We start from the raw sequence: 8,500 nt of genomic DNA on the forward strand, positions 1-8,500 counted from the left end.
GGAGGAGGGAGGGGATGTTTGCCCGGAAACCAAAGAATTATTATTAAGTATTAAATAAATTTAAAAAAATTCTCACTTCAGATTGACAGCTGACCAACAATTATTTTCAGGAGAACACAGAGGGTGGCCAGGCCTGCAGAGTCAGATCCCCTACCTGCCTGGGACAATCCCACCCACAGTAGACTTCTGCTTCTCCTAACAGTGTTATCAGAAAATGTGACCTTAAGGTTCTGAAGTACACAATATGCACAAACCCTAAAGTTGTTAGATGGCCGATATGGGGCTTTTCTCTGCTTTAAGATCATTCTGGCCTCTCCTCTCCCCTGGACTGCATTCTGTTCTCTCTGGTCCGTTGATCTTTAAGTACCTGGGTTCACCTCAAGGCCTGGGTGGGGAGGAGGACCTTTTCTTGTAGGAATGAGCATGGATCAAGAATGTATCCCCACTGTGACTGGGCAACAAAGTACCAGAAAATCTCCTCCAATCACAGAACTGGGTCATGTGGGAGCCAACACTGTTTCAAAGGGACAGCTGGTTGCTTTCTCCTGGAAGAAGCACTTGGGGGTTGACTGTCACTTCTGAACCTTCTGTTCTAAGTCACTTCTCAGAAGGGGCACTTTGCTCTAAGACCTTTGGGGGACTCACCCAGCACTGGGGCTGGAGGATCCTATGGTGTTGCAGCTCTGAGCTGGGAGGGGGAGCTCGCACACTGACTTGAAGAAGCCTGTTTTCACAGCTGATCTAAGTCTGAGGAACAGGTGCTTTTAAAGAAGCATGTGAAAGTATCTCCTGCAGGAGAGCCCAGTCTGCAGGGAAAGTCACACAGGACAGGGAAAAGTGGATTCCCACCTTCCACGGGGTGGGTGAACCAGGGAGGGCACTGGATGGTCAGAGTTTGAGAAAAGCCTGAATTTTCTGAAAGACTTCCAGCACTTTACATCCCACCACTATCCCAGGCTCACATGTGAGGCTCAGCAAAGAGCGCCACCTGCTGGGGTCCCTGAAAACTAAACTTGGAGTGGAGAACTGTGGAATACACCTCTGGGTAGGGGGAGATGCAGGACTCCAGGGCCAGGCCTGGGGTCTGTCCCTTTGTGTCTCCTTGCTTCCCAGAGGCTCTGAATGCAGGGCCAGGGAGCCCAAATCTCAAATTCTTTGGCCTAAGTAGTGAGAGTCAACAGGGCAGGGCAAGGCAGGGCAGGGATGGGCAAAGGAAGGCCAGGCACAGGAAAGCCAAGCCCAGCCAGCCAGTGGATAGGCTCTGGGCATGAGGGACTGGGGACAGCAGGACCGACCCTCACTCTCCAGGCTGGGCATGGCACCCCAGCAGGGATGTGGAGAGTCCTGGAACCGACAGCCCCTTGTCCTCTGGCTGCATCTGACAGTGCATGGAGGGCTAGAAGTCAGAGAGGCTCCTGGGATCCCCTGATTTCCTAATCACATTGTGCTCACTAGAACACTATTAATCTTCTACAAAATTACAGAGCAGGCTGTATGAAGACTCTCAGCTGACAATGTGGACATAAATTATGGGTATGTGTAGCAAGACCCAGGCCACCTCCAGGTTCTTAGATAGTAACTGAGAACCTCAAACACGGTAGTGATGTGATAGTGTGGTGTTAATCTAGTGACAACTAGTTTCTATTGTGACACAGATGACTCTTTTTGTGTCATGGTCAGCTTATAATGAGTAGAAGACCTAAGCTTGAGAATAACCAAAGACTACATTAGTTCTCTAGGTGCTGAGCTTTTAAAAGCCCTGGGGTGACAGCAAGCTTTTGTGGACATTCTGGATTATTCCTTCTGTACATTAACTCTCTGAGTCACCTCCACTCTCAGTAAGTTAGTTCAATTCCATAAATTGGAAATCCATCACCTGGAAGAAATACTGTCTTAATGTGATCCAAGATTGGTCATGGAAAAAGGGTAGCTTGAACTGTCCCACCTCGGTTCTGGGCTTGCACAGGCCTGCTCTCCAAAAGAAACCTGTGTTCACAGCTGTAGGCTGCATTCACTATGGATGCCCTTGAGGTTCCTCCCTAAACTGCTTAGATAAAGATAAGTTTCTTGCTAACAATCAAAAGAATTCATTATGCCAAGCTGGCCTACAGCAAGTTAGTTTCTATTCTGTATTTTATCAGATGTGAATAATATACATGGTCCTCATTGGTAATAGGTGAAAGATCTGCTCTAATATGGACACTAAGTGATGCTGGAGGATGATCCTGACCCACAATGAGCAGTGGGAACACCAGAGCCCTGTAGGGATGCCTGGCAACCTAGCACATTGAGCAGGCACAGCTCAGTAAGTTTCCTGTGAACACACATCTCCTGAGATCTCTCTATTTAATTGGAGGTGATCCTGTCCACCTAATACAGCACATGCCCTGGAAAGACAAAAGCCACCTGAAGAAGCTGTGGTGAGGACTCACAGATTAGAGCATCGGCTGTTCTCTCAGAGGAACCACGTGGTCCCTAACAATAATATACAACGGGGAATGGGATTCCTTCCTTTGGACTATGAGGGAAATTCACCCAGGACAGGCCACAGACAGACTGTAGAAAAAAAGACCCATTGACATAAATGATAAAACTAAGTCTAATCTACATCAATAAAAACACAGCATACTTCTGGTCAAGGACAAGAGCATCTGTCAAAACCTGTTTCCCAGCATGACATTGAAGGTCATAATCTCTGGGGTAAATATCGATGCTGTATTGCAAGAAAAGCTGAAGCACATGGTTCTCCATTAAGATGACTTCTGTATTCCTTTGAGAATGTTGTCAATTTTTCTGTAGCTGTACAGCAATGAGTGTATATTACTCAATATGTGGGGCACAGGGTCAACAATGAATGTGAGCTGCAGACTGTTATATGTTAAGGTGAGCAGAACACATGACAGTATGGGTAAAGTATGGCAGTGATTACATAGTAAAGTGTGCATCTGAGAGACAGCCACATTATCCACACAGAAGACACTTCACACTGGGTACCCCTTGCTGGCTTTGAATTCACTATTTAGCCAAGGCTCCCTGGAACATGCAGAGATCCATCTCCAGCTGTCAGTTCTAAGTCCACAGGAGCAGAAAGAACCCTTGAATAAGTATGATGGTCTTAAGAGTCAAGAGATTAAAATCAATTTTTATTGATAAGAAATACAATTTACAACAAAACAGGATTAAAATGAATTAATATAAATATTTAAAAGTATTTTAAAAATGAAAAATAATAACAAGAGCATATAACTATGAAACAACAAATAGAAAACTTCAATGAAAATCATAACAAAATATTTCTAAACATCATATTCTTAACAAACATTTAGAAGCACAGATGTATTGCTCTTTCTCCTCTAGCATACATAATGAAAGGCGGTCCCCCAAGTTGTCTCTCAAGTGGTGATTTCTAAAGAGGAAAGTGAGTAAGACCTCAATCAGTCAGGCTGGCTTAGTGATATATAAATTTAGGGTCTCTAAGCAATGACAAATTAACTATGAGGAAGAATATTCATCCAAAACATGTTGTTAATAGTCAGGATGTTTGTCAGCAGGGGACTCCTGAGAAAGCAACTTATTCTTCAGGAGTCCTCTTCCTGGTCCGTGTCCAATTCCAGCAGTCTTGCACTTTCTGAGACCTGGGAGAGGAAGGCAGTTTTTCAGACACTGATTTGGTGGGGAAATGCTAGCCAGCTGTCAGAATGCTGCCTTCTACCACCGCAGCTCTATTGGACAGTCGACCTGGACCTTTTAACTAATATCATTGTTGTTAACTCTGCGGGCAGGGAAAATCTCCAGCAAGCCTCACAGTGATGTGGGCTGCCAATCTGGGACCCAGACTTATACCAGTGCAAACCAAGCACAGGGCAATGGGAAGAGACCTCATTGGGTTGCAGGAAGAAAGGAGATGTCCATATGTCACCAAGATAAAAGTCAATGACAAGGATGAATTCAACATTTGCAATTGGTTCTTATCCCACAAAGGTGCTTCCTACCTAGGAGGTCACATGACCACAAAATGTCATTTGTCACAGGACCAAGACCTTGTTCAAAACTCTACATAGCATATCACACAGTCATGCCATAATATGATATGTTATTCATCTGTCACCATTTGTGGACTGCAGCTTCAAAAAGAGAAGCAAAATATACTTGCCAATAGTTCAGTTTCTGAAAAGTGGTTAACTTCCCAGAATACTTGTACATAGACAGAGCAATGAACAATTCCATTACAGGCCATGGTTGGCTCGTTGGGAGTGTAAATTAGAAAGATTGTAGGGGAAAGCAAAGATGTATGAAATTGGAAAATGGTATCAGATATTGTTAAGCTCACACAGCTGCTTATTCCTACCAGATATTGCTGGGGTCTGGCGGTTTCTGGTCATCTCCTATTCATATTTATCATTCTTGTTCAATTCAATCAAATATTTCTGTATCAGTGCACAATCAATCTGTACCACCTTGCTCTCCTGCATAGATGTGACGAAGTTCTTCATACATGTGTTCTCCATCAGGAGCGGCTGAGCAGGTTACTGGAAATACATTCTGCATAGTAAGATCTTGCTGCCCCTTTCTCCCATTCCTACTTCCAAGTTCCACTAACAACCCTAGAACCCATATACCCATGAAGACGTAGAATACATCTTGATACATATAAAGCTGCTGCAGAAACAGTAAACAGCCAATTCAGGGAAGAAGAAATTTTTTTGATGGCCCAAGCATCAATAGGGTCCAAATCTCTCAAAAAGAACATGGATCTACAACTATCCATGAAAGCCCAATGCACGGGGGCAACATCAATTAGGAGTGGGCAAACACCCTCAAAGGAGGTCAGTAGAACCAAGAGAAGGTCATTCTAACCATGTGGTCCACACACTGAGTTTTGTAAAACCTGGTATGACACCAGAGGCCCCGTTCAGCCTAATAACCTTCTGCTGACTTCAATCAGTGCTGTTCTATCTAGAGACTTATGAAGATGCCTAGACAATCCTGGGATGAGGCACACTCTTTTGTGGAACTGAAAGCTGAGTCCTAATGACCCTGGCACACTGATGTGTAAACAGCACAAGAGATAGACTCATAGCTGAAGACCGTCCAATCCAGAACAAAGAAATCAGAAATGGCCATTCCACAGGTGATAGCCTTTCTGACCAGGACTTACGTAGAGAAGGTAATCTCCTTCTTCAGCTTATGGCTGTTCTCATGGATCTCAGTGTTCTCCATCTCTAAGTTGTGCAGAATTGACATGACCGCCTCCTCCATTCTCTCCAGGTCTTCATAATATGGATTTGGCCTGAAGTGTGGCCTGGCCCCAAATGATAGAATCCAATGAACATCAGCATTTAGGAATATATGAACTCAGGGTGGGTCCTGTACTACACCAGCCCTGGAAGGACACCTTCTGAATTCTATATATTGGGATCTTCTTCAGCTTCAGAAACGTTATTCTGGGGCCAGGACACCGGAAGCTCAGCATCCAGATGGAGGGTTTCCTGGCTCCCATTGTTCAATACAGAAGACTGGACCTGGAGCCAAGACAGTTATGTTATCAAAAGCCTCAGCCACAGCTCTTCCGGGCACTCCCCTACACACCCAGAAAATGTGATTTGATTTTTCCTGCTTTGACAACAAGAATTATTCATTCTGAATAACTAATAGTGTAGAGACAGGCATTACACATAATTATGGAGTAGAGATCACATCTGGCCACAAAATAATAATCTGCCCAATGGATACAACTTTACAGACAAATGTGACCACACAGTCAAATAATTGTGCTGTTGACAGTGGGGCTCCCAGAACAAAGCACTCACATCTCCATGAAAGTGTAGCATGGGTAAATACTCAGGCCAAGACATAGACCCGTAGACTCAAATTTGGAGGGAAATATAAACATATAAATGTTGTACATATGCATTTGGATGTGTGCACATGAACATACACAGACTGAGACACAGCCACAAATAAGAGAAATGTAAACAGAGTCAGAGAAAGAGAAAGAGAAATATGGAAACAGACAGCACTGTGACAACCAGGAGAAATTGCATGCACCATTGCTGTCTCAGAGGGCAAGACACACAGACAATAACAAACAGGCCTGAGCCTGAGACCTTCTAGTCAAGCATTGAGATGAACAGTTTGGGACCAGGCCCCTCAGGCTGCTGCCTGGATCTTCCAGCACTCAGTCCCCTGCCTAGCACGTACAGAGACTCACCATAAACTCACTGCAATTACAATCTTGCAAAGCCACCATCTGTCAAGGGCTTTGCAAATGCACACTAGACACTCACTCTCCCTGACTTTATCCCCGAATTCTTCATTCAGACCACAAGTTCTGCTTTTCAATAAATGGAAGCAAATGAGTCCATTTTCCATCTCGCTCCTCAGGAAGGGTCAGGTTCTGAATCTCCTCTATATGGGAGGTGAGGTTTAAAAAGGGGTCGTTACAGAGACACAGCTTTCTAGAACCCAAAACCTTAAAAGGATAAGATGAAGGTGACATTGAACACCCAGGAATGGAACAAGAGCGTTTGGAGCGATTCATACCTGTTCTTCATGGATCTCTCTGTCACAAACATCAGGCGATCTCTCAGGTTGTTTCGCTCCTCTGTAATGAGCTGCAGCTCTTAAATCCACCTCTTATTTTACTTCTTGGCCTGCTTCTTGCTTAGCTCAGTTCCAGGGGATGATGTTTCTCTCCCAGCGTCTGTAGGTAGAAGAACACAAGTGAACCTGCATGGGGAGAATGCATAGAGTGTACATAGACCACAGTGAGGCCTAAACAGGAGAACAAGCCTGGAACCCAGTGTCACTACTAGGTGATTGGTCTATGCTTAAGAGACCTCCTCAGTGGATCTCAGTTCTCCCACTACTCTATAGAGACCAAGAGTTGTAAGCAGCCAGGTGTTCCCTATGCCGGACATCACGTGCTTACATGTACCACAAAGATGGCTTCTCCTGGATATTATCAGCTGAACAGGGTACAGCTGGTTCAGGACCCTCACCCCTGTGGTTTCAGAACTCAGATGATAAATTCACCATCCACAAGACTTGAGTGATTGGAGACACTCAGATGTCCTACCCTGATATTCTAGGCCAATATCTTTGGATTTAAAACGCATTTCCAGGGAGGACATGGTCAACACACTTATCAATTCCCCTATTTGAAATACCAAACCCCCGAAGTGCCAATGGGTTACAGGCTGAATCTTGGTCTACACGTTCCAAATAGTTTTGGTATTTTAGAAAAATGTTTGTAACACACAACCTCTAATATATAAAGCTAAGGATGACCCTGCAATTAGAAGAAATCAGAGAAGGTCTAAGAACATAAGGTTATTGCCTGAAGCACAATTCTCCCCCTGTTCCTACTGTCAGATATCCACTGTATTTAAAGAAGCAATGAGAGTGAAATACATTGCTGTCCTGTCTAAACTCAGAAAAGGTGGACCCTCCATGACCACTGATGGTGTTTTTATATCAATGTAACATAACAAATGAACTGAAAAATAAAGGCCAGGAGTTCACAGTATAATAGCATTAGCCTTACCATATCCTCCCAGTGGGGATGGGAAACTAAAATTCTGAAATCCTTGATTTTAAGAAATTGTAATATTCATGGAAATTCAATTCCTTTTCAGATGCTCCAGTTGTTGTGGCCCATGGCTAGAAAGGTCACCTTAAGCCTGCAGCCACCCTGACAGGAAGCTCAAAATATACTGCCCAGAACTTACTAAACAATCCCCAGAAGTGCTGTCTTTGTCCATCATTACTTTGAGACAAAGGCCAGACTCCTTCACTCTAGTCTCTCCAGAATCGACATTCCCCCTCCCAAAACGCTTGCGAAGACGGGAAAACATGTCTTAGCTTATAACCGCCAGACTCAGACTGAGAGAAACTAGGGCACTGGTTGTCACTACAACACTGGTGACATCACAGAGGATGCCAGAACTCTCTAGGAGACAATAGAATGTCCAAGAAGGGACAGCTGATGTCATGGGGAGCAGACTTTGCCTCCCTGCTAATGTTCTCCCTGTACTGAGCATAAGCTGAGGTGCCCTTTCCAGGAGACTTTCCTGGGGCAGAGCCACTGAGCATCTCCTGCTTCCAAAGCCAAATTTTCCTCAAGGCTTGATTATAAAAACCTTAGTAATTCTTATGCATCTAAATGAATGTTTCCTGTCAAATCTTGCCCAAAAATGTCTCACTAACTCAAATTGTCCTCATTCACCAATGTTAGCCATTAAAACTTCCGGAGATTTCATACCAGCTTGAATATGCAGTCAAAAGTTCTCTTTGTCTCATTTTGTACAGGTGCTTTAAATCACATCAAGAAATAGTCCGCATGGTAGTTTACAACATGGGTGTGTATTAGGGGAACACTCATGAAGTCATGTGCTTAGCAATCGACAATTGCCAGAATATTCCTTAGGAGAAAGAGTTGAAGTCTTTATGGTGCTAGGAAAAGTGTGGAGACCAGTTGGCAGAGGAAAGTGCAATATTG

The 8,500-nt window shown here is 44.1% G+C and overlaps 1 long non-coding RNA gene across 2 annotated transcripts; it reads right to left on the reverse strand.

The window, feature by feature from the left end:
- Positions 1-3,122: 3,122 nt before the first annotated feature.
- Positions 3,123-7,928, reverse strand: LOC134483535 (uncharacterized). 2 transcript variants are annotated; one of them, XR_010060357.1, is made up of 3 exons: positions 7,731-7,893; positions 6,544-6,703; positions 3,123-5,522 (listed from the first exon to the last, which is right to left on the reverse strand). It is a non-coding gene; the product is annotated as an uncharacterized LOC134483535 (long non-coding RNA). The 2 variants fall into 2 exon arrangements; XR_010060358.1 differs by having other exon boundaries at positions 3,123-6,703; positions 7,547-7,928.
- Between the last annotated feature and the right edge of the window lie 572 nt (positions 7,929-8,500).

The sequence above is a fragment of the Rattus norvegicus genome, chromosome 19 (assembly GCF_036323735.1).
Source record: "Rattus norvegicus strain BN/NHsdMcwi chromosome 19, GRCr8, whole genome shotgun sequence".
Lineage (NCBI taxonomy): Eukaryota > Metazoa > Chordata > Mammalia > Rodentia > Muridae > Rattus > Rattus norvegicus.